This window comes from Mustela nivalis (genome assembly GCF_964662115.1).
Source record: "Mustela nivalis genome assembly, chromosome: 12".
NCBI lineage: Eukaryota > Metazoa > Chordata > Mammalia > Carnivora > Mustelidae > Mustela > Mustela nivalis.
This window is the reverse complement of record NC_139031.1, coordinates 93,358,289-93,385,991: the sequence shown is the minus strand read 5'-3', so window position 1 is coordinate 93,385,991 and position 27,703 is coordinate 93,358,289. Positions and strand designations below refer to the sequence as shown.

The following is a 27,703-nucleotide window of genomic DNA, read 5'->3' as shown; positions in this document are numbered from 1 at the left end:
GACAGGATTTGCATAATGAACAGAAAGTGTGAATAAGGTTAACCCTTGGTCACATCCATCAATTTACTTACTGCTACAGTGCCCAGGAGACCTGCGACCCCTATACCTCCCTACCCCCATCTTACTGTTCATAGGGTAAAGACATTAAATTAAGGATTTGGGGTTAAATACTTTAAATTAAAGAATATCCAGAGAGTCATACCTTATCAATGATGTAAATTCAGAAATAGATTACAAATAAGCCTCCACTGGGCATGGCCAGTCATAGTTGTTTACTTGTCCCCTACCTTTCTTCTGGGCCCTCTCATTTCTCCCATGTCTGAGTGGGTGGTCAGAATGAATCCTGGCTCTCTCCCGTTATGCACTAGGTGCCCCTCACTCCCATCTGTATACTTTAGAAGGGCAAAGTGAGAGACATCCGGGGATGGGTAGTTCACATCTGCCTAATCCAGATAGTCCAGACGGTTCTCTCCACAGATGCAATTCCGGTCCTGCAGGAATCACACTAACTGTATGGAGAATGGACAAAAGGGGGCACTGGTTGAAACAGGGACCAAAGTGTTCTAGTCACCTAGGCAAAGAATTATGGTGCCTTGGACCAGGCAGCAAACACTGGAAGAGGGGGAAGTGGTGGGGATCCGCATATATTTGGAAGTAGAGCCAACCCTATTTCCTGAGCAGAAGGGGTTGGTAGTGGGCAAGCAAGAGCAGAATCAATGATGACTCCCCAGTTTTTCTCTCAATGGAAGGATGGGGTTGCCATCAACTAAAATGGGGAGGCTGCAGGTCCAGTGTAGTTGGGAAGAAAGAGCAGGATTTTGCGTTTGAACAGATGACTTTTGGTATGTCCACTTGATGCCCAGTGGAAATATTGAGTAATCGGATAAGTCTGTGAATCTGAGGTTGAGAAAAACACACAGGAGCTGCAGATAAAGATCATTTTCAATAGAGAGGGTAATAATTAATTTTTTTGAAGATTTTATCTATTTGACAGACAGAGATCACAAGAAGGCAGAGAGGTAGGCAGAAAGAGAGAGACAGAGGGAAGGGAAGCAGACTCCCTGCTGAGCAGAAAGCCTGACTCTATCATCCTCTATCCCAGGACTCTGAGATCATGTCCTGAGCCAAAGGCAGAGGCTTTAACCCACTGAGCCACCCAGGTGGTAATTAATTTAATTGAAACTTACAGAAAGGTGTTTAATCATGCATTTATATCTGAATGAATGTTCAAAATTGAAAACACATCTGTTACTGTCAGAACCTTATCAGAGCACAGTTATGCACTTCATAAGTCTTCTCAGGCACACCACCCAGTTACAAAGGTAACCCTGTCATAGCTTACCATAGATTTGCCTCTGTTTCTGTACTTAGCCTACAGAGTAGACAGCATGGCCCCTGGCTGCTTTTGCTCACATTCGTATTTATTATAGATACCCTGTGTGTTATATTCGCTCTTCAATTTCCAGTAGTATTCTAAGAATACAGCATTGTTTAGTCCCTATTCTATTTTTTTTTTTTTTAGAAATTTTATTTATTTATTTGACAGACAAAGATCACAAGTAGGCAGAGAGGCAGGCAGGGAGGGGGATGAAGCAGGCTCCCTGCTGAGCAGAGAGCCCAACGTGGGGCTCGATCCCAGGACCCTGGGATCATGACCTGAGCCGAAGGCAGAGGCTTTAACCCACTGAGCCACCCAGGCGCCCCCCTATTCTATTTTTGATGGGCATTTTGGTGATGCTTAACTTTGGATTATTATGACTAATATGTCCATGAAAATTTGTTTGGGGATTTCAGGGAACACACACACACACACATACACACACACTTGTTTTTTGTTGAGAATATACCTAAGAATAGAATTGCTAGGTGACGGTAGGTATGTGTTTACCTTGAGTAGATACAGCCAAATAGTTTTCTGAAGTGATTCAATTAATTCACAATCTCTTTAAGTGTGTTTCCATAGTCCACCTTTGAAATATAGCTCTTCCAACTACCTCACTATGATTTTGTTTGCATTCCCCTTCTAATGAATAAAGTTTGACATTTTGTCAACCATCGTGGTCATGGCAATGATCTCTTTTTAGAGGAAAATCCACAATATTCTCCCCATTTTTATGGCACTCTCATTTTAAGAGTGATTAGAAAGAGTTTGAAATATAATTTAGGGGTGCTCGGGTGGCTCAGTCAGTTGAGTGTCCAACTCTTGATTTGGGCTCAGGTCATGACCTCAGGGTCTTGAGATCAAGCCCCACATTGGGGTCCACACTCAGTGAGGTGGTCTGCTTGAGATTCTCTTTCCCTTTCCCTCTGCTCCTTCCCCACTTTCCTAAAAAAAAAAAAAAAAAAATAAGGAAGAAGTATATTTCATATGCAAGTCCATTGTCAGAAGTTTGGGAATTGTCTCCTTGACATAGTGCCTGACAGTTTTGCTTTCCTTAGCTATCATAATGAATGGAAATTCTTGCTTTGCATATTTATTAATTTTTTACTTTATGACTAGTGCTTGCTATGTCTTGTATAAGACATTTTTCCTTTCCTAAGTTCCAGAAGAGAGTCCTCTATGTTTTCCAGGAATATTATTGTTTTACCTCTTACTTTTAGATCTGTAAGACACCTGGTATGCCACCTGCTTCAAAAAGGAATGTAGAAATAAGAATATTCTCTTAATGAAGAAACAGTTACATATAAAAAAATTAACTCTTTCTTCCTCAGCATGGGTGTCACCTTTGCCGTCAATCAGATGTCCAACCAACTGTGGGTCCCTTTCCAGCCTCTCTTATGATTCTCAGTCCAGTGTTTCCATTTTTGTTCCTGGACAGTGATGTTGTCTTCATCACATCTTTATTGCATTCCCTTTACCCCTGGAAATCTTGGATCTCCAGTTTTGTTTTGATTCCATAGGATCATCTCTTCTATTCTTGGCCCTTTCCATTTCCTTTAAAGATTTATTTATTTATTTGAGGGGCAGAGAGAGAAGGAGAGAGACTCTGAAGCAGACTCCATGCTGAGCACAGAGCCCAACTCAGGGCTCGATCTCAACGACCCTGAGATCACGACCTGAGCTGAAATCAAAAGTCAGATGCTTAACAGACTGAGTCACCCAGGAGCCTGGTTTTTTACATTTTTATTTGGATTTAGAACTACTTCGTAAATATGGACTGTAAAAAGCTCTGTCGTCTTGACTGAATCAACAGCTCAATTGGAAGTTGATGGCATCTTTGTAATATTGCATTTTCCAGTCCATCAACGCCTTACATTTTTTTTTAAAGATTTTATTTATTATTTGACAGAGAGAGATTATAAGTAGGCAGAGAGGCAGGCAGAGAGAGAGAGGAGGAAGCAGGCTCCCTGCTGAGCAGAGAGCCTGATGCGGGACTCGATCCCAGGACCCTGAGATCATGACCTGAGCCGAAGGCAGCGGCTTAACCCACTGAGCCACCCAGGCGCCCAACGCCTTACATTTTTTCCATTTATTTAGCTCTATAACTTTTGTGTGGAGCCCTTATGTATTGCCATTAAATCTGTTTATAAGTATATTTTGTTAGTTCATGCCATCAATTAATACTTTTTGATCAGCAACAGATTATAGGTCCAGCATGGATCAGATCCAGAACTGAGTGACTTTACCAAAATCACTTATTAACCTAATTTAACGGTGAGTTTTTCTGTGTTTTCTGTGTACATGAGAATGTCATGTGCAAATCATCACAGCTTTCCCTTACTTTGAATCTTCACACTTTGCTCCTTCTGACCTTACTATTGCACTGGCTGGGACTTCCCACACAAGGGGAAAAGATGTTTTGACAGTAGACCTCTTTTCTTCTTCTTCAGATCAAAAAGAAAGCTTTCAAACTGTCACCATGAAGAAGGTGTTGCTTACATATATATATATTTTTGTAAACGATCCTTAACAGATTAAGAAAGTTTCCATTAATTTCAGAATTTTTGAATTCTTTTTCCAGATTTTTCAATTTATCAAATGCTGTACTTTGCAACCACCAAGATTGCTGTCTTTGTGCCTTTATTTTTTAATGTGGTGAATTACACTGATTTATTTTTTTAATATTAAACCAACCTTGGAATATACACCAATTAATCATGGTCTATTTATAGTTTTATACATTGCTGAACTACACTAGCTAATATTTTATTTATTATTTTCATACCTATGTTAATGAGAGACAATTTCCTGATATTTTCCTTTCTTACAGTTCTCTTCTTCAGATCATATCAAGGTTACACCATAGTAACTTCTTAAAGCAAATTGTTTTTTTTTTTTTTTCTATTTTTATATCCTCTTGGAAGGATTTGTAAGAATTTATGATTGAAGTTGCCTGGGCATGGAATTTTCTTTGTAAGAATATATACTTTTTAAATTTTTAAAAAGATTTTATTTATTTATTTGAGAGAGAGGGAGAGAGACAGTGAGAGAGGGAATGCAAGCAGGGGGAGGGGGAGAGGGAGAAGCAGACTCCCTACTGAGCAGGGACCCAGATGTGGGGCTCGAACCCAGGACCACAGGATCATGATCTGAGGCAAAGGTAGACTTTTAATGACTGAGGCACCCAGACACTCTTATGAGAATGTTTTAAATTAAATACATAAACTCTTTAGTAGATACAGAAGTATTAAGATACCCCATTTATCCTGTGATAGGCAATGATGTAATTTAAGGAAAGTATTTATTCTGGTAATGCAGTGAGGTTTGGGGTATATTTGTAACTGCCAGAGTCTAGTCTAACCTTATGTTAGACGTTAACAGTACAGAGAAATTATGTGGTGATAGTCAACACTTATTTATTGGCATTAACAAATTATAGGAATATAGGAAAACAGAAATGTTTCTTATCCTGATTTAACAATATTAACCTAGAAAAAGTTCCTCCAGCAAATATCATATTAATGCTGAATTTTTGAAACCTTCCTTTAATTTAAGGCAATTACAGGCACCTACACACAAGATGCCCTGTTCTTACAGATTTGCTCAGTATTCTACTGAAAATCTTAGATGGTGTAATTAGGCACTGAGAAAAAACACACTTGTAAGTATTGAAAATGTAGGAAATTTTTGCCTATGATAACAAACATCCCAAAGAATCTAAAGATAATTTTTAGGAATATCCCAAGGTCACAGAAAATAGAAAATATACCATTTTTAAAAGTATAGTAGGACCTTATAAAATAAATAAAACATGCTTATAACATTTATAAACTTCATAAAGCAGAAACAAAAGTACTAATTATTTAGCAACAAACTTACCAAAAAACACACAATATTTTGAAATAATTTTAAAATGTTATTGGAAGTCATCAGATACTATTTTTTTCATCAGATACTATTTAATAAAAGCAGAAAGTGATGTGTTCATGAAAGAGATGTGTTCATTCATAGAGAAACTTGGCATCATAAATATATCTTGCTTAAAACTTAACATGTATTAACAGTTTTAAATCCTTATTGTTCTGCATACTACTTTCACCTCCAGTAAATTCTTAAAGATTACAGCGAGGCTTTTCTTGTGTGCATTGCATCGGTCTACATTTATCTGATGAGACATTGAAGTTTAGAACATTTTAAAGTGTGTATTTTTAGCTCTTAAATGACCATAAGAAATCATTAGATGTAACATAAATCACACATATTTTATGAAAAATAACTGTTGTTTCCGTAACACAAGTAGGGTAGCTTTGTTTTCTATCTGTTTGGTAGAAGAGGGCAGGATTCTCAGGTCTGTTTCTGTGGTCGGTTTGTTGTAACATATAAATGAACAGCGAAAGGAGAATCTTGGGACTCTCCTAAAAGGGTCTTGGGACTTCTAGTATCCTTGGACCCTACTTTGAGAAATGCTGATCTATATGTCTGATGTTCTGAAGTCCCAAGAAGTTTGGCATATCTGGACATGCACACATATATGTGCATATATGCGTGTACACAAAGCAGGTGTGTCTGTGGTTATTTATGAGAAGGAAAGTTTCCTTGCTTTGTAAGTGTTCGATCAAGGAAGACTGGAGACTTCTGAAGAACAGTGCACGGAGACCTGGGCCTTCACTCAACAGTGCTTATTACAGAGCACTACCAGGTGAAGGTCATGATGGATGGTATTTTTATTTCTTACCGCTGTGGTAACAAATCACATCAAATTTAGTGACTTAAAACAATAGAAACTGATTATCTTAAAACTCTGGAGGACAGAAGTCTAGGTTAAACTCAAGGTGTCCACAGGGCTGCATTCCTCAGTGGAGATGATAAGGGAGAATCTCTGTCCTTGCACGTTGACTTTCTACAGGCCACTTGCATTCCTTGGTTAGTGCCTCCATCCACCGTGGGAGCCAGCAATGGCTGGTGGAGACTTTCTCAATCCCGTGTCTCTGACTGTGCTTCAGCCATCGCCCTTGCTTGTTGGGGTTGACTCTCCTACCTCAGCCTTTTGCTCATGAGGAACTGCGCATTGGACCCACCAGGATTGTTCAGGGTCATCTCCCCAACTCAATAGACTTAAGTTAATCACATCTGCAAAATTCATTTTGCAAGTAAAGTAACATATTCATACATTCTGTGGTTTAGCCTGAAGACATCCTTGGCAACCCATTATTCTGTCTATCACAAACGGCCACAGAGAAGAAAACAGTTCAAATAACAAATATGAAAGGGTCCAGAAATAGATCTATGCATATAAATGTATTTGATTTGTAATTGACTACATATAGCAGAGTGGTGGGGGATTAGGTATCATTCAATAAATACTTACATAAAATTGGATTTTTTTTGTAAAAAAAATAAGTTAGACTTGTCTCATATCATAAAAACAACTGAATCGGAGCAGATTTTAAAAATCAAATGTTAGGAGTGTAGGAGTGATAATTTGACTTCTTTTTTGCCGATTTGGATGCTTTTAATTTCCTTTTGTTGTCTGATTGCTGAGGCTAGGACCTCTAGTACTATGTTGAATAGCAGTGGTGATAATGGACATCCCTGCCGTGTTCCTGACCTTAGCAGAAAAGCTTTCAGTTTTTCTCCATTGAGAATGATATTTGCGGTGGGTTTTTCATAGATGGCTTTGAAGATATTGAGGTATGTGCCCTCTATCCCTACACTTTGAAGAGTTTTGATCAGGAAGGGATGCTGTACTTTGTCAAATGCTTTTTCAGCATCTATTGAGAGTATCATATGGTTCTTGTTCTTTCTTTTATTGATGTGTTGTATCACATTGACTGATTTGCGAAATCAAAAGACAACTGACAGAATGGGAGAAGATATTTGCAAACGACATATCAGATAAAGGACTAGTGATTTGCGGATGTTGAACCAACCTTGCAGCCCTGGAATAAACCCCCCTTGGTCGTGGTGAATAATCCTTTTAATGTACTGTTGAATCCTATTGGCTAGTATTTTGTTGAATATTTTCACATCTGTGTTCATCAAGGATATTGGTCTATAGCTCTCTTTTTTGATGGGATCCTTGTCTGGTTTTGGGATCAAGGTGATGCTGGCCTCATAAAATGAGTTTGGAAGTTTTCCTTCCATTTCTATTTTTTGGAACAGTTTCAGGAGAATAGGAATTAGTTCTTCTTTAAATGTTTGGTAGAATTCCCCTGGGAAACCGTCTGGCCCTGGGCTTTTGTTTGTTTGGAGATTTTTAATGACTGTTTCAATCTCCTTACTGGTTATGGGTCTGTTCAGGCTTTCTATTTCTTCCTGGTTCAGTTGTGGTAGTTTATTTGTTTCTAGGAATGCATCCATTTCTTCCAGATTGTCAAATTGTTGAAAATAGAACTGCCCTATGACCCAGCAATTGCACTATTGGGTATTTACCCTAAAGATACAAACGTAGTGATTCAAAGGGGCACGTGCACCTGAATGTTTATAGCAGCAATGTCCACAATAGCCAAACTATGGAAAGAACCTAGATGTCCATCAACAGATGAATGGATCACGAAGATGTGGTATATATACACAATGGAATACTATGCAGCCATCAAAAGAAATGAAATCTTGCCATTTGCGACAACATGGATGGAATTAGAGCGAATCATGCTTAGCGAAATAAGTCAAGCAGAGAAAGACAACTATCATATGATCTCCCTGATATGAGGAAGTGGTGATGCAACATGGGGTCTTAAGTGGGTAGGAGAAGAAGAAATGAAACAAGATGGGATTGGGAGGGAGACAAACCATAAGTGACTCTTAATCTCACAAAACAAACTGAGGGTTGCTGGGGGGAGGGGTTTAGGGAGAAGGGGGTGGGATTATGGACATTGGGGAGGGTATGTGCTTTGGCGAGTGCTGTGAAGTGTGTAAACCTGGTGATTCACAGACCTGTATCCCTGGGGATAAAAATATATGTTTATAAAAAATAAAAAATTTAAAAAAAATCAAATGTTAAAGTGATCAGTTTCATTCTTTGTGTGTTGCTATCCAGTTTTCCCAACTCCATTTGTTGAAGAGCCTGTATTTTCTCTATCGGATATTCTTGCCTCCATTGCCATAGATTAAATACCTAGAAACCATGGATTTATTTCTGGGATTTCTATTCCATTTCATTGATCTATGTGTATATTTTTATGCCACCAACATACTGTTTTGATTACTACAGATTTGTAGTCAATCTTGAAATCTGGGATTGTGATACCTTTAGTTTTCACTAAAACTCAAGATTGCTTTGGCTATTTGGGGTGTCTTGTGGTTCTACACAAATGTTAGGATTACTCTTTCTAATTATGCAAAAATTGCTACTGGCATTTTGATGAGGATTCCATTAAGTTTATAGGTTGCTTTGTGTAGCAATACTGTTCTCTTAATCCATGAGCATAGGATATCTTTCCATTTATTTGTATCATCTTCAATTTCTTGACTAATGTTTTTTACTTTTCAGAGTATATATCTTTTAATCATTTATTTGTGAATATTCCTAGGCATTTTATTGTTTTTGATACAATTGTACATGGGATTGTGTTCTTTTAATTTCTCTTTCTGCTACTGCATTATAAGTTTTTAGAAATGCAACAGATTTCTGTACATTGAATTTTTTCTGGTGGTTTTATTGAATTTATTTATGAGTTCTAGTGGTTTGTTAGTGGAATCTGAGGTTTTTTATATATGGTATCATGTCATCTGCAAATAGAAAACGTTTTACTTCTTCCTTACTAATCTGGATGCCTTTTCTTTCTTTTTCTTGCCTGATTGGTGTGACTAAGGCTTCCCATACTATGTTGAATAAAAGTGGAGGGAGTGGACATCCCTGTCTTGTTCCTGATGTAGGTGAAATCTGCTTTTTGTCATTGAGTATGATGTTAGCTGTGGTTTTCTAAATATGGCCTTTATGACCTTGATGTATGTTCCCTCTAAACCTACTTTGTTGAGCAGTTTTATCATGAATGGACGCTGTACTTTGTCAAATGCTTTTTCTGTATCTATTGAAATGACCATATGGTTCTTATCTTGTATCTTGTTGATGTGATGTATCACATTGATTCTTTTGCAAATACTGAACTACTCTTGCATCCAGGAATACATCCCATTTGATTATGGTGAATAACTTTTTAAAGGTATTGCTGGATTTGGTTAGCTAATATTTTGTTGAGGATTTTTGCATCTATGTTTATCAGAGATATTGACCTATATTCTTTCTTTGTAGTGTTTTATCTGGTTTGGTATCAGGGTAACATTGGCCTTAGAATGAGTTTGGAAACTTTCCTTCTTTTTCTATTTTTTGGAATCATTTGAGAAAAGTGGGTATTTGCCCCCCTACCATGAAACTAATTCGAGAAGAAATATACATCCTTATGTTTATTACAGCAGTATGTATATAAAGAAGATATGAAAAAAAACCAAACACTCATTTATAGATGAATGGATAAAGAAGATGTGGTAAACACACACACACACACACACACACACACACACTGGAATATTACCCAGCAATAAAAAAGTTTAAATCTTGTCATTTGCAATGATGTGGACAGAGCTAGAAAGTATTTTGCTAAGCAAAACAACTCAATCAGAGAAAGACAAATACCATATGACTTCGCTCATCTCTGGAATGTAGGAAACAAAACAAAGACAAAAAGAGACAAACAAAATATAGACTCTTAACTATAAAGAGCAAACTGGTAGTTGCCAGAGAGGAGGTGGGCAGTGTGACAAGTGAAAGAGTGAAGGGGACTAAGAGTACATTTGTCATGATAAACACCAAGTAAAGAACACGATTGTTGTATCGCTGTATTGTACACCCAAAACTAAAGATAATACCATATGTTAACTATATTGGAATTTTTAAAAATTAAACTTAAAAATAAAATTTGAGAGGGAGGAGGAGTGAAGATGGCGGAGAAGTAGCAAGCTGAGACTGCTTCAGCTAGCCGGAGATCAGCTGGGTAGCTTATCTAAAGATTGCAAACACCTGAAAATCCATCGGCAGATCGAAGAGAAGAAGAACAGCAATTCTGGAAACAGAAAAACAACCACTTTCTGAAAGGTAGGACCGGCGGAGAAGTGAATCCAAAGCGACGGGAAGATAGACCCCGGGGGGAGGGGCCGGCTCCCGGCAAGCGGCGGAGCAACCGCGCACAAAATCAGGACTTTTAAAAGTCTGTTCTGCTGAGGGACATCGCTCCAGAGGCTAAACCGGGGCGAAGCCCACGCGGGGTCAGCGTGGCCTCAGGTCCCGCAGGGTCACAGAAGGATCGGGGGTGTCTGAGTGTCGCAGAGCTTGCGGGTATTGGAACGGGAATGCCGGCTGCAGAGACAGAGCCGACAGTAAGCTCGCAGCTCGGGGTGACCTTGAACCGGTCGCAGGCTCGGTGAGCTCGGAGCGCGGCCGGAGGTCAGGCAGACGGGAGTGACTGGGCGCTGTTCTCTGAGGGCGCCTGAGGAGTGCGGCCCTGGGCTCTCGGCTCGGCTCCTCCGGGCCGGAGACCAGGAGGCCGCCATTTGTATTCCCGTCCTCCGGAACTCTACGGAAAGCGCTCAGGGAACAAAAGCTCCTGAAAGCAAACCAGAGCGGATTACTCACCCCGGCTCGGGTAAGGGCGGTGTAATTCCGCCTGGGGCAAAGACACTTGAGAATCACTACAACAGGCCCCTCCCCCAGAAGATCAACAAGAAATCCAGCCGAGACCAAGTTCACCTACCAAGGAGTGCGGTTTCAATACCAAGGAGAGCAGCAGAATTCCAGAGGAGGAGAAAGCCAAGCACGGAACTCATGGCTTTTTTCCTGTGATTTTTTTTAGTCTTGCAGTTAATTTAATTTTTTCTTTTTCATTTTTTTTTTTTTTCTTCTCGCCTTCGGGTAAATTTTTTTTTTTAACTGTTACCTTTTTCTTTTTTAATGATTTTTTACTAGTTTATCTAATATATATATTTTTTCTTTTTTACATTTTTCTCAGGTGTTTTCTTTTGTTAAAAATTTTTTTCTTTTCTTTTTTTTTTTTTTCTTTTCTTTGTTCTTTTTTTTTCTTTCTTCCTTTTTGAACCCTTTTTTATCCCCTTTCTCCCCACTCACGATTTTGGATCTCTTCTAATTTGGTTAAAGCATATTTTCCTGGGGTTGTTGCCACCCTTTTAGTATTTTACTTGCCCCTTCATTTACTCTTATCTGGCCAAAATGACAAGACGTAAAAATTCAACACAAAAAAAAGAACAAGAGGCAGTACCGAAGGCTAGGGACCGAATCAATACAGACATCGGTAATATGTCAGATCTAGAGTTCAGAATGACAATTCTCAAGGTTCTAGCCGGGCTCGAAAAAGGCATGGAAGATATTAGAGAAACCCTCTCGAGAGATATAAAAGCCCTTTCTGGAGAAATAAAAGAACTAAAATCTAACCAAGTTGAAATAAAAAAAGCTATTAATGAGGTGCAATCAAAAATGGAGGCTCTAACTGCTAGGATAAATGAGGCAGAAGAAAGAATTAGTGATATAGAAGACCAAATGACAGAGAATAAAGAAGCTGAGCAAAAGAGGGACAAACAGCTACTGGACCACGAGGGGAGAATTCGAGAGATAAATGACACCATAAGACGAAACAACATTAGAATAATTGGGATTCCAGAAGAAGAAGAAAGAGAGAGGGGAGCAGAAGGTATACTGGAGAGAATTATTGGGGAGAATTTCCCCAATATGGCAAAGGGAACGAGCATCAAAATTCAGGAGGTTCAGAGAACGCCCCTCAAAATCAATAAGAATAGGCCCACACCCCGTCACCTAATAGTAAAATTTACAAGTCTCAGTGACAAAGAGAAAATCCTGAAAGCAGCCCGGGAAAAGAAGTCTGTAACATACAATGGTAAAAATATTAGATTGGCAGCTGACTTATCCACAGAGACCTGGCAGGCCAGAAAGAGCTGGCATGATATTTTTAGAGCACTAAACGAGAAAAACATGCAGCCCAGAATACTATATCCAGCTAGGCTATCATTGAAAATAGAAGGAGAGATTAAAAGCTTCCAGGACAAACAACAACTGAAAGAATTTGCAAATACCAAACCAGCTCTACAGGAAATATGGAAAGGGGTCCTCTAAGCAAAGAGAGAGCCTACAAGTGGTAGATCAGAAAGGAACAGAGACCATATACAGTAACAGTCACCTTACAGGCAATACAATGGCACTAAATTCATATCTCTCAATAGTTACCCTGAATGTGAATGGGCTAAATGCCCCTGTCAAAAGACACAGGGTATCAGAATGGATAAAAAAACAAAACCCATCTATATGTTGCCTCCAAGAAACTCATTTTAAGCCCGAAGACACCTCCAGATTTAAAGTGAGGGGGTGGAAAAGAATTTACCATGCTAATGGACATCAGAAGAAAGCAGGAGTGGCAATCCTTATATCAGATCAATTAGATTTTAAGCCAAAGACTATAATAAGAGATGATGAAGGACACTATATCATACTCAAAGGGTCTGTCCAACAAGAAGATTTAACAATTTTAAATATCTATGCCCCCAACATGGGAGCAGCCAACTATATAAACCAATTAATAACTAAATCAAAGAAACACATAAACAATAATACAATAATAGTAGGGGACTTTAACACTCCCCTCACTGAAATGGACAGATCATCCAAGCAAAAGATCAGCAAGGAAATAAAGGCCTTAAACGACACACTGGACCAGATGGACATCACAGATATATTCAGAATATTTCATCCCAAAGCAACAGAATACACATTCTTCTCTAGTGCACATGGAACATTCTCCAGAATAGATCACATCCTCGGTCCTAAATCAGGACTCAACCGGTATCAAAAGATTGGGATCATTCCCTGCATATTTTCAGACCACAATGCTCTAAAGCTAGAAGTCAACCACAAAAGGAAGTTTGGAAAGAACCCAAATACATGGAGACTAAACAGTATCCTTCTAAAGAATGAATGGGTCAACCGGGAAATTAAAGAAGAATTGAAAAAAATCATGGAAACAAATGATAATGAAAATACAACGGTTCAAAATCTGTGGGACACAACAAAGGCAGTCCTGAGAGGAAAATATATAGCGGTACAAGCGTTTCTCAAGAAACAAGAAAGGTCTCAGGTACACAACCTAACCCTACACCTAAAGGAGCTGGAGAAAGAACAAGAAAGAAACCCTAAGCCCAGCAGGAGAAGAGAAATCATAAAGATCAGAGCAGAAATCAATGAAATAGAAACCAAAAAAACAATAGAAAAAATCAACGAAAGTAGGAGCTGGTTCTTTGAAAGAATTAATAAAATTGATAAACCCCTGGCCCGACTTATCAAAAAGAAAAGAGAAAGGACCCAAATAAATAAAATCATGAATGAAAGAGGAGAGATCACAACTAACACCAAAGAAATACAAACTATTATAAGAACATACTATGAGCAACTCTACGGCAATAAATTTGACAATCTGGAAGAAATGGATGCAGTCCTAGAAACATATAAACTACCACAACTGAACCAGGAAGAAATAGAAAGCCTGAACAGACCCATAACCAGTAAGGAGATTGAAACAGTCATTAAAAATCTCCAAACAAACAAAAGCCCAGGGCCAGATGGCTTCCCGGGGGAATTCTACCAAACATTTAAAGAAGAACTAATTCCTATTCTCCTGAAACTGTTCCAAAAAATAGAAATGGAAGGAAAACTTCCAAACTCATTTTATGAGGCCAGCATCACCTTGATCCCAAAACCAGACAAGGATCCCACCAAAAAAGAGAGCTATAGACCGATATCCTTGATGAACACAGATGCGAAAATACTCAACAAAATACTAGCCAATAGGATTCAACAGTACATTAAAAAGATTATTCACCACGACCAAGTGGGATTTATTCCAGGGCTGCAAGGTTGGTTCAACATCCGCAAATCAGTCAATGTGATACAACACATCAATAAAAGAAAGAACAAGAACCATATGATACTTTCAATAGATGCTGAAAAAGCATTTGACAAAGTACAGCATCCCTTCCTGATCAAAACTCTTCAAAGTGTAGGGATAGAGGGCACATACCTCAATATCATCAAAGCCATCTATGAAAAACCCACCGCAAATATCATTCTCAATGGAGAAAAACTGAAAGCTTTTCCACTAAGGTCAGGAACACGGCAGGGATGTCCATTATCACCACTGCTATTCAACATAGTACTAGAGGTCCTAGCCTCAGCAATCAGACAACAAAAGGAAATTAAAGGCATCCAAATCGGCAAAGAAGAGGTCAAATTATCACTCTTCGCAGATGATATGATACTATATGTGGAAAACCCAAAAGACTCCACTCCAAAACTGCTAGAACTTATACAGGAATTCAGTAAAGTGTCAGGATATAAAATCAATGCACAGAAATCAGTTGCATTTCTCTACACCAACAGCAAGACAGAAGAAAGAGATATTAAGGAGTCAATCCCATTTACAATTGCATCCAAAACCATAAGATACCTAGGAATAAACCTAACCAAAGAGACCCAGTATCTATACTCAGAAAACTATACAGTACTCATGAAAGAAATTGAGGAAGACACAAAGAAATGGAAAAATGTTCCATGCTCCTGGATTGGAAGAATAAATATTGTGAAAATGTCTATGCTACCTAAAGCAATCTACACATTTAATGCAATTCCTATCAAAGTACCATCCATCTTTTTCAAAGAAATGGAACAAATAATGCTAAAATTTATATGGAACCAGAAAAGACCTCGAATAGCCAAAGGGATATTGAAAAAGAAAGCCAACGTTGGTGGCATCACAATTCCGGACTTCAAGCTCTATTACAAAGCTGTCATCATCAAGACAGCATGGTACTGGCACAAAAACAGACACATAGATCAATGGAACAGAATAGAGAGCCCAGAAATAGACCCTCAACTCTATGGTCAACTCATCTTCGACAAAGCAGGAAAGAATGTCCAATGGAAAAAAGACAGCCTCTTCAATAAATGGTGCTGGGAAAACTGGACAGCCACATGTAGAAAAATGAAATTGGACCATTTCCTTACACCACACACAAAAATAGACTCAAAATGGATGAAGGACCTCAATGTGCGAAAGGAATCCATCAAAATCCTTGAGGAGAACACAGGCAGCAACCTCTTCGACCTCTGCCGCAGCAACATCTTCCTAGGAACAACGCAAAAGGCAAGGGAAGCAAGGGAAAAAATAAACTATTGGGATTTCATCAAGATCAAAAGCTTTTGCACAGCAAAGGAAACAGTTAACAAAATCAAAAGACAACTGACAGAATGGGAGAAGATATTTGCAAACGACATATCAGATAAAGGACTAGTGTCCAGAATCTATAAAGAACTTAGCAAACTCAACACCCAAAGAACAAATAATCCAATCAAGAAATGGGCAGAGGACATGAACAGACATTTCTGCAAAGAAGACATCCAGATGGCCAACAGACACATGAAAAAGTGCTCCATATCACTCGGCATCAGGGAAATACAAATCAAAACCACAATGAGATATCACCTCACACCAGTCAGAATGGCTAAAATCAACAAGTCAGGAAATGACAGATGCTGGCGAGGATGTGGAGAAAGGGGAACCCTCCTACATTGTTGGTGGGAATGCAAGCTGGTGCAGCCACTCTGGAAAACAGCATGGAGGTTCCTCAGAATGTTGAAAATAGAACTGCCCTATGACCCAGCAATTGCACTATTGGGTATTTACCCTAAAGATACAAATGTAGTGATCCAAAGGGGCACATGCACCCGAATGTTTATAGCAGCAATGTCCACAATAGCCAAACTATGGAAAGAACCTAGATGTCCATCAACAGATGAATGGATCAAGAAGATGTGGTATATATACACAATGGAATACTATGCAGCCATCAAAAGAAATGAAATCTTGCCATTTGCGACAACATGGATGGAACTAGAGCGAATCATGCTTAGCGAAATAAGTCAAGCAGAGAAAGACAACTATCATATGATCTCCCTGATATGAGGAAGTGGTGATGCAACATGGAGGCTTAAGTGGGTAGGAGAAGAATAAATGAAACAAGATGGGATTGGGAGGGAGAGAAACCATAAGTGACTCTTAATCTCACAAAACAAACTGAGGGTTGCTGGGGGGAGGGGGTTTGGGAGAAGAGGGTGGGATTATGGACATTGGGGAGGGTATGTGCTTTGGTGAGTGCTGTGAAGTGTGTAAACCTGGTGATTCACAGACCTGTACCCCTGGGGATAAAAATATATGTTTATAAAAAATAAAAATTTATAATAAAAAAAATTGATAAATTGTGCTAAATTAAATTAAAATTCTCAACCAAATAAAATCACAAATCATGTAACAGTGAAACTATGTGAAGAGTAGAAGATAGCTGTAACCAAAAACTGATTAGTACTGAAAACATGAAAAGGTGTCACGAACCATAGAGAAAAGATTAAAACAAACAAAAAATACCATAAATGTAAAGCCAGAAGTAGGCTAGCAAGCCAGTATGCTAAACAATAAATAAAATGAAATTTAAAACTTGATTTTTAATGTCTGATGTAAATACTTCTACAACAGTCAATTTCAAGGTATCAACTTGGTTTCATTGAATGACATGTATACAGAATATCACCTGCTATTGGCCAGTGTAGGTTGGCCAAACCACACCATGGCTTCATCTGGAGATAATCAATGTTAGTCTGTAGATCTTGTAGTATGCTAATATATGTTTCATTCCAGAAATGTATTTAATGGAGAATTATTACTTTATTAGTCAAAATTTTGTCTTAGCAAAATGGTGTATAAATGCATTTATGTAGAAGTTCTTTATAATAGCAATTACTATTCCCTCAAATAGGTGTAAAATTTATAATAACTGTTCTTTATTTTAGATAGCAAATTTATATTCTTTCTGTATATTCTATATTGAGCTGCATAACATGCACCACAACTTGTTTTTTGTTAAAAATAAGCACATATCAGGGTGCCTGGGTGGTGCAGTTATTTAAGCATCTGACTCTTGGTTTTGGTTCAGGTCACCGTCTCAGAGATTGAGCCCCATGTTGGGCTCTGTGCTCACCGCAGAGTGCACTTAGAACTCTCACTCCCTCTTAAAAAAAAAAAAATGCAAAAAGGAATAAGTAAAAATGGACACATGTCTCCATTCATGTCTTGGCATTTATCTCTAGAAGTGTAAATTCTAGATTTAATCTCTTTTTTATTTCACTATTTATTTTTGCTTTCATCAATGTGTCAGTTTGCTGGGGTTGCAGTAATAAAACCCCAAGACTGGGTGGGTGATGCAATGGAAATGGATTCTCTGAGTTCTGGGTGCTGAAGGTCCAAGATCAAGGTGAGAATAGTTAGTTCCTTCTGCTGCCTCTCCCCTTGGCTTGACATAGCCCAATTCTCTCTGTGCTTTCACATGGACTTTCCTCCACATGCACAAGGAGAGAGGGATTTTCTCGTGTCTTTTCCTCTTCTTATAAGGACACTAGTCCTTTTGGATTGGGTCTCCACCCTTATGACCTCATTTAATTCTAATTACTTCCCCCGAAGACACCCATTTCCAAATAGCATCACATTGGGGTTAGGGATTTAATTTATCTTTTTCTTTAGCTGTTTGTAGTTTTGGTGTCGTATATAAGGAAGCACTGTCTAATCTGTGTCCATGAATATTTACACCTTCGCTTCCTTCCATGAGCTTTATACTTTCGCTCTTACATCATTATTATTATTTGGGGGAGGGGTCAATTTTGATTTAATGTTATATTGTCTGAGGTAAAGTTTCAATTTTATTCTTTTGCATCTAGAATAGTCGCCGAACCATATATTGAAGAAACGATTCTTTATTTGTTGAATGATCTTGGCACCCTGTGGAAAATTAATGTAATGTAGCTGTAGGACTCTGTCTACACTGTTCAGGCCTCTTCATTGACCTATATTCTTATCCTATGTCAGTACCGCACTCTTCTGTTTATTTTAACTTTGTAGTGTGCTTTCAAATTGGGAAGTGTATGTTCTTCTACTTCATTCTTCTTTGTTTTAACTATTTAGTGTCCTTTGAATTCCACTTGAGTTTTAGAATCAACATATTCATTTGTTTAAAAAAGTGAAGGGGCTATTGGGTTCTGATAGGGATTGCACTGAAACTGTAGACCCCTTTAGGTAGTATTATTTCCTTAACCATGTTATCTCTCCTAATACATGAACATGATGTGTCTTTTCATTTAATTAGGGCTTCTTTAATTTTTTGAGCAACGTCTTATAGTTTTCAGTGTAAAAGCTGGGGAATGAGAGATGGTAAGCCAGTAATTGAGATACTACAGCTCTTACAAAATTCATCAGCTTCTTTCTTCAGTAAGCATTACCCTGGGTGTTTTAAATTTTGTTTACAGATTCTACAGATCTGAAAAACTTGATTCTGACCATTTTTGCCTTTTTATATATTGCTTTTGTGGAAATATGGTGTTTCATAGTTCCCTCCTACACTGACATTTTTGTCATCATTTCTATTATGATGAACTTTCTTGCCATTTCAATGTGTTTATCTTTGATTTTTTTAATGCACATTTTGTATGCTTAGTTTCTTTTTCTACTCCTTCCTTTTTGCATTATCTGTCTCAGTACCATGTCCATTTTCTATTGAACTTTCTGTAATGAAGCATCTTATAATGAATCCTTATCTCTCAATTATTTTGAAAGTATGTTTTAGTTTTTTCCCTTATTTTTAAGTTTTGTTTATAGTAAACTTTTAGAATACAAAGTTGCAAGTATTATTCATTTTTCTTCTCTGATTTTTGTGTATGGTGTCATGATTCTTAGGAAGTCCTGCCCTATTCTATAGATAGCATATATCATTGGTTTACATTTTTATTCTCATACTTCAACCTGACTGTGAATTATTTTGCTGTATAGCTTATAGTATTAATCTAAATTAAAATTTTTCTTTTTTGGGTACCTGGGTGGCTCAGTGTGTTAAGCATCCAATCCTTGATTTGGGCTCAGGTCATGATCACAGGGTCATGAGATTGAGCCCTGGAACCAGCTCTGAGCTCAGTGTGGAGTCTTGTCCCTCTCCCTTTCCCACTGCCTTCCCCCAGTTCACATGTTTTTTTCTTTCTTTCTCACTCTAAAATAAATAAACTATTTAAAAAAAAGAATTTCCTTTTAATTGGCTTGCTATAAACCCCAATCCCATGATCTAATAAAAGCCATTGTTGATAAACCCTGTGAAATGTTACCTTCCGTCTGTACTGACATTTTACTTGGGTCTGTTCTGAACAGCTGACTCTATCACAATAATACTTAAGTTTCACATCACTTATATCTTTATAATGTGGTTAAATAACTCCAATACCTTCCCTATTCCAATTCTAAGAATTCTTAATAAAAATTGTCTTGGCCTTATAAGTGTCTTTATTTCTCCAAATCCTTTTGTCTACACTAAATATATATTTGTCACCTTAAATTAGAGACTTTTGATGGTGACTTAAATGAAAATGATCCAGAGACAAGCATGAATGCATAACAGAAAAAAAGAGCCACTCACTTTGGTCTGGGAATTGAGCACCATTTCAAATGTCCTCTGACAGGCAAAATCAGGAAAACCTAACAAATTCCGTATGTTTGATACATTACTAAAAAAAAAAGTGCAGAAGTGATAATCCTGGAAAGCTAGAGCTATAGTTAAAAGTGCATGATTTGCTATTCAGTACGATCTAGTTACCTGCTATTTGAAACTCAGAATCCCCAAAGGCAGATGAGGAGTCTGAACTGTTAATTGTAAGTAACCATAATTTCATCAAAGAATGATTGCAAGAAATGCATGTGAAATTGCTTGGTCAAACAGAAGATGCTATGTAACTATCAGGCAATCTCACACCTCTACAAATTAATCTCAGTTACTGTCCTATCATGTGTTCTTGACACAGGTTTAATGTGCACTGACCTAACTGTTGCTTTGCATTGTCCTCAGAGCCTCCCATGTGTGATCTGAAACTAGGCCCCTGTGAAGGGCAGGGAAAGACAGAACAGGCAGGCCAGGCCAGATGGGCAGGTGACGGGTGCACTGAGCAAGGTAACTCATACGGAAGGCTTGCCTTGGGTTCTGCAAAACAAGGAGATCTTTGCTCCCACCTGCCAAATCTTGAAGTTTCTGCTGAGGCTTTACCTGGTCTCAGTCAAGCGTACCATCCCAATGGTCTCAGCACCATAACGCTGTCTCCAGGTTATTTCTTTGGGGCAGCTTCTAGTATGGAAGTCCCCTGCTGCTGGGCTCCAGCTCCCAGGTCAACCAGGACTCATGTCCTTGTGATGGCGGCGATCCAATCCAACAGTAATGATTCCAGGGCTAACAGAGGACGATGCCTTCCTTCCCCACTACAACCTCCACTGAGGAGTTAAATCTGGGGAAACATTCAGGATTTAGCACACTTTTACAGTACCTAAAAGTTCAAGGAAGAAACTGTTTTCCACTTGGTTCTTCAAACATAAAATTGCTACTTAACTATCGTGGGTTTCTTCTTTCTGCTACACTGTGGGATGACAATATGGAGTCAGAACTACATCTTAATTGGGGTTTTTACAGGACATAAAGAACGAATGGATAAACACTGCAAGTAAATGTGAAAAAAACTAAAAAAAAAAAAAGGTGTACTTGATAGGATGTAGATATAGTGGATGATTATTGCAAATAACATGGATATTATATTATCCATGCAATAAATGCTATTAGAAACATAACAGTTGTGTGATATTTGTGTCTATAAGCCTGGATTTGTACAAAATTTTAACTGTCATTTTTTTGAAAAATGTTTTGGGTCACATTTACATTAAACAATTCTGTTTTCTTTCTCATAACCACTACTTGTATGTAAAACATTGCCAGGCTTTCTTGTCTTTATTCAAATATTCTTACTCACGGTCCTATTTTCATTTTTGTGTTTTAGAAAAATAAACCACAACACCAATCAAGAAACACAGGCAGGTTTCTGGAAACTTAATCAAACATCCATTTGTATCAGAATTAAGACTTTTTAAATTAAGTCAAGTTGTGACACTTTAGTTTCTATGGAAACACATTTTAATACTAAGTAATCCAAATAATGAATTATTTACTTGAAGATGAAAAGCTATAGAACATATGCCATACACCTTTTTTTTTTCATTTTTTCTAAACATTTTATTTATTTATTTTTTATTTATTTATTTATTTAGTATTTATTTTCAGCATAACTGTATTCATTATTTTTGCACCACACCCAGTGCTCCATGCAATCTGTGCCCTCTATAATACCCACCACCTGGTACCCCGACTTCCCACCCCCGCCCCTTCAAAACCCTCAGATTGTTTTTCAGAGTCCATAGTCTCTCATGGTTCACCTTCCCTTCCAATTTCCCCCAACTCCCTTCTCCTCTCTATCTCCCCATACACCTTTTAATAGTAATTTCATTATTTTGAAAGAGTTAGGATCAAGAAGTTGTCATTTCTCCTAGGTAAATCTACCTATAGCTTTTTACTTAGTTCTTAATAACTCTGCACAGTGGCACCTGGGTGGCTCAGTCAGTTAAGCGTCTGCCTTCCATTTGGGTCATGATCTGGGGGTCCTGGAATCCAGTCCTGTGTCGTCGGGCTCTTTGCGCAGTGGGGAGTCTGCTTCTCCATCTTACTCTCCCTCTGTGCTCTCTCCCTTTCTGCCTCTCTCTCTCAAATAAATAAATAAATAAAACCCTTTAAAAAAACCCCTATGTAAATAGGAATTAAAAGAGTAGACAAGCATCTTTGATCTGACTAAAAAAATTGATTTTTTTCTCCATCTTTCCTTGAGGTACTTACAAAATTTTGCATCGAGGTTTCTGTTCAACTAAAGGCAAGGCTGAAAAGTCACCCCATGGAATGAATGCCCGGCTTCCCATGGGTTCTGGCACCTCGGAGCCATCACCTACTTCCCACCAACCAGCAGAAAGGTCAGAGTCCTCACTGTGAGCAGCCAGTTACAGTGTGGACTTTCTCGGGCCAGCGGGATCTGCAAATAAGGCATCCTGACAGAGGCTGGCTGACTCATTTCAATGGCTCAGTCCAGCAGTGCCCGGTCAGGACCAAATTGCTTTCCCTTTCAGACCCGAAGATCATCAGGACTCATTTGAGACCCATGTGGAAAATGGGCTGCCATGGTCTCGGTAATGTCTTGCTTAATGGTATTCATCTAATCACCGAGGGTTTGGGAAACTGGATCTTCTCAGTGATATAAAGCTGTGCTTCTCCCTGTAATGCGTGTCGGTAGGTTGTTTGGTTTTCTGTCTTCCCAAATAACAAAAGTAGATAAAAGGATGATGAGGCCCCGGTGTCATACCACACACACACACACACACAAATGCACATTTATTTATTTATTTTTTATATTTTATTTATTTGTCAGAGAAAGAGAATAAGCAGGGGAGCAGCAGAGGCAGAGAGAAGCAGACTCCCCACCCCATGAAGCTCAATCCTAGGACCCCGGGATCATGACCCAAGCTGAAGGCAGATGCTTAACCAGCTGAGTCACCCAGGCGTCCCAACACAAACATACGCTTATTTTTTTTTTTTTTAAGATTTTATTTATTTATTTGACAGAAACAAAGACAGCGAGAGAAGGAATATAAGGAATATAAGCAGGGGGAGTGGGAGAGGGAGAGGGAGAAACAGGCCTCCTGCTGAGCAGGGAGCCCGATGCGGGGCTCAATCCCAGGACCCTGAGATCATGACCTGAGCTGAAGACAGATGCTTAATGACTGAGCCACCCGGGTGCCCCACAAATGCCACTTAGAAAACACTTAGCCTAGACATATTCTGAATGTCACTCGTGACTGTATCTTCACTGATCTTTAATATTTGCCCAGATTTGGCAGAAATTAAAAGGTTTACTTTAACAGAAATGTAGGGAATTGTGACTCCTGGTCCCTGTGTTGAATCCACGGAGCACGTATAAGGACAACGAGGCTCAGACAAACCCCCAGATGTGTTCCGGGTCGCTCACTCAATGACAAGCAGGTGTGCATTTTTCAGATTCCAAAGTTTGATGTTTAGTCATTGTATTCCACTGTTCCCACAAATGTTTACTATTTTGTTTACTTTTTTTATCTTTTTAATCTCTGAAATCTCTATCATTCCCACTTTTTGTATTAGGAAACCGAATCTCTGAGCATTTCATATAATGCCTAAGCCTCATACCTTTTTTTAGATCTTCAATTCTAGGTGTTTAGTTTTTCCCACTACACGACACAGGTGAGAAAATGCATTTAAAAATTTTACCAGTTTACTTGAGCAAAAATCAGCTGGAAGTGGGTAGCATCCAGTCTAGCAGATAGGACGGGGATTCAAGGGGCTGTCCGAGATGAAAGACTATTGTAGACAGAAGGGAGCAGGGACAAGGAAGTTGTGCCAGGTGAAAAAGGTTGGCTATTACAAGGTTATGTTCCTTACAGGGACAGGAGGGTCTGTCAGGCAGGTGACCTCACAGGTGCTGCTCAGGTGACACCTGACTGACTGGTTGAGGATATCTGGGTGAGACAGACCTATAATGACAAAGTCTGGGTTTGGAGACATGGGGCTTAACATAAGTGACTTGAGTTTGGACCCACGGTTTTTAACAGAATGATTGTCACTGAGATGAAATGCAAGTTGAGCCAAAAAGCTCTCCATAACAATAACTGATAGGAATCAGAAACGATTATGGAATTACCAGGGCTCCAAAGGCCACTGTATCCCTGCACCACGTCTGGCACAGATGAGATGCTTAGAAAAATCTATTAAAAATATGAGTATGGATACTTGATGCAAATTTCATGAAAACAATCTTTAGCCATAGCCATATGCATTGTTTTCCATAAATAAAGAGCCATTTGGGGGTTCCTGGATGGCTTATTCGGTCAAGCGGCTGCCTTTGGCTCAGGTTATGATCCCGGGGCCCTGGGATGGAGTCCTGCATCGGGCTCCCTGCTCACTCTGATGCTCCTGCTGCTTGTGCTCTCTCCCTCTCTTTCTCTGATAAATAGATGAATAAAGTATTTAAAAAAAGAGCCCTTTGCAGGCTAAAATCCTAAAGGTTACATATAAAGATACAAAAATGAAGGTGACTGAGGTGTCAATCATTGAACACTCGTAGAAAATGTACCCTGCATTCAGTTGGAAGGAGAAATCATTGTGTCCAGTCAACAGAGGCCCATCTTGCCAGACCTCTCCTGGCTTAACATCTTCTAGGCAGGCTTACCTTTGCTTTTACATACTCAATCTAAATAAAATATGCATATTTTACAATGCATCCTCCTTTCAGGAGGTAAATCTTGAAAAAAAAAGAGAGAGAGAGAGATCTGTCCCCAGGACTTCGCACCATGTTTTCAATGAAGCTGGGGAGAGGAGAAGGTCATCTCTCATTCCATATCAAGCCCATGTATTAATTCATCGTAGTCAGGGGTAATGTTTGAAATTCATTCCAGGTTTAAAAACGAACGTATCTATCTGTTGAATGTTGGCAGCCCTGGGAGGTGCTGTGGCTGCCTACCAAGGGACAGGATGCAAATAGCGGAATTCATAATCCCTGATCCTAAGAGAAGATTCTCTTCAGCCTTTTACATTTTAAACATTACATTTACATTTTAACATGATAGTTTCTTATATGGAGTGCTTTTACTGTGTCTTAGGATCCAGGCTGCAGACTTTGGATGTCATGCAAATTCATTTTTTTTCACAATTAATTAGAAATGGGCATAGGGTTAGTGTTTCGTGCTGAATGGCTGATGTTAAGAGCGAGATGCTTGTTTAATGAAAGCAGTTTGAAGGGCTAAAATAAAGGTTGGCAGTATGAAAAGGTTCAGAATTATTCTGCCTGTTTTTTCTTTCTGAAGAGCTGTTTTAAATATGTCATGTAGCATATTTAGATGTTAATGGATGAATCCAAAGCAATAATCCGAAATTGAAATATTTATGCCATAGGAAGACTACTCTGATGATTCACAACAGTTAAGGGGGTACTTTAAGTCTTTTGTCTATAACTCTGGTTGTAATAAAGTTGAGTAGAATATCAAAGACTTTACTTAGGACTTAATGTGTAAGATAAACTGGGAAAGAAAAGGCCTCAGCAAAGTTTGGGACGGTGGTGGTAGTGGAAGGAACAAGGGCATGTCTTCCCACACACGGTTTTTTGATGATTTTAAAGATTGTTTTTAGTGAGTTAGTTGCTGGAAAGAGAAGGACAATGAGGCAGGGGGAGAGGTAGAAGCAGGCTTCCTGCTGAGCAGGGAACCTGATGTGGGGCTCAATCCCAGCACCTTCAGATCAGGACCTGAGCTGAAGGCAGAAGCTTAACACCTGAGCCACCCAGAACCCTGGCATAGTGATGGTTTTAAATAAAATTTATTGAAGAAACAGTCGGTTCAAGGACGCTCAGACCCTCCTCTGTCCCCCAGAAAGCAGGAAACACATCTCCCGTTGGAGAAACATCCTTTCTCTCCTAACAAGTAAAGGACATCCTTATCTCTGGAGATAGGGACTTGAAAGCCAAGAAACCTGTAGAAACAAATCTGGTTCCTTTTTTTCTTATCTACCACCTCAACGGCAGTTCTGCGTAGAATCCCCTACTAATTAAAACTCACAAAGTTAAGTTTTCTTTGTCTTGTCATTTCCTCACCGATTATCTCTTTGTCTAAAAAAAGCATAAACGCTGCCTATCTTGGTCATTTATTCAGGTCTCGATTCCATCATTGGGCCTCTGTGTGCATATAGTAAAACTTTCTTTTTTTCTCTCGTTAATTTGTCTCCTGCCAATTTAATTCCGAGTCCAGATGGAAGACACTGAAGGGTGAAGAATTTTTCCTTCCTTTCAATGGAAAGAATGGAGGAGTGTGTCAAATTGTTTTTGCTTATGTAATTGGGTCATAGCAGTTGTTTTATTATGGGCAAATTTGAAAATTAGTTAAATAGAACCATAATAGGGGGTTAACACTCAGAACAAAAAATATGATATATACAAAGGCATTGTCAGGAAAGCCTGGCCTCAGACACACACGAGATGATGGGTGTGAGAAGGAACATTTCATTAATGAACTTTATCATAAAATGAAGTTCTACAGAAGGTGCTAATAAAAAAAAAATCCAACACAATCGAGTGGGTTCTCAAATACATGGCAAAAAAACAGGAGAGAAAAATATTTAATTTATGTACTAATTCCTGTCAAAGATGGCGACCGGGGCAAATTTGCTTTCTTTTTCCTTTTCAAGACCTTACTAAATTATAATAAAAATGTGTACTAATTTGAGCACAAAACAGTATGAGGGATTATCTAGCAGGTATGAGAAAGCAATAGGAAGACAAAGGGGGGAAGGACAAGAAAATCCAGCAAAATCAGGCTCCCTGGAAGCATGCCTTTCATTTAGGAGACAACCTTGCAATGGGTCTAAACTCTCGAAATTTATGCTAATTGTTCCCATGCATCTTTTCTTGCAAAGCTACTAAATACATGTTCCAGAAAACTAAGACACTAAGAAAAGGTAGGTAGGCATGGGTTTTTTCAGCAGCTCCAAGAAAGGTCAGTGCAGACTGGGTGGGGGTGAAACTTACGGTCTGGAAAGGAAGTAGTCCATGACTACTCAAAACTGTTCACAGATCTGGTATGATGGAGTTCAAAAAATCGTACAATCACTGCTTTGGAGGCTCCGGTGGTGTCAACATAAGGGAAGACAAGAAGAACAGGAAGAGGAGCTAAAGAAGTGTTCTGGAGCGGAGGAGACGGAGATCCAACAGCTAAATACAGTAGGTGGTCCTGGTTTGCAGTCTGGGTTCGAGAAAATTAAAAAGCTACCTAACAACTGGGTAAATTTGAACATGGCTTATATATTATATTAAAACATTGTGAGAATGTGGGGAGCTGTGAACTAATTGGATCGAAGTTCTGTGGAACCCTACATTGTCCTTAGGGGTCCCATGCAAACGCACTCAGAGTGAAGGGATGAGAGGCTGCAGGTTGCTTTGTTGGAGACGGTGTGCTTGTCGAAGACAGAGAGGGAGAGAAGGCGACTGTTGAAATGCTAGAAGTTGCTGATCTAGGGGAGAGAGTATCAGTTGCCAGTAGTACACTTGCAAGTTTTAGGAAGGTTTAACAACTTCAAAAAAAGAAAAAAGAAAAAAAAAAAAAAGATGGCACTGCGAAGGAAAAAAGAAAGAAAGAAAGAAAGAAAAATACAATACCAGAAAAACAAAATGTAGGACCATAATAAACTCTTGGACTCTTCAGTCGACAACATTTAAACAGCTGTCATAGG

General features: G+C 38.8%; 1 long non-coding RNA gene across 2 annotated transcripts in view; it reads left to right on the top strand.

Annotated features, from left to right (window-relative positions):
* Window positions 1-22,666, top strand: part of LOC309845174 — a 63,926-nt gene extending 41,260 nt beyond the window's left edge. For both annotated transcript variants that reach the window (XR_014301088.1, XR_014301089.1), the window contains 2 exons: window positions 22,236-22,374; window positions 22,528-22,666. This is a non-coding gene — a long non-coding RNA (uncharacterized lncRNA). The remainder of the gene's footprint in view (window positions 1-22,235; window positions 22,375-22,527) is intronic.
* Window positions 22,667-27,703: the final 5,037 nt, after the last annotated feature.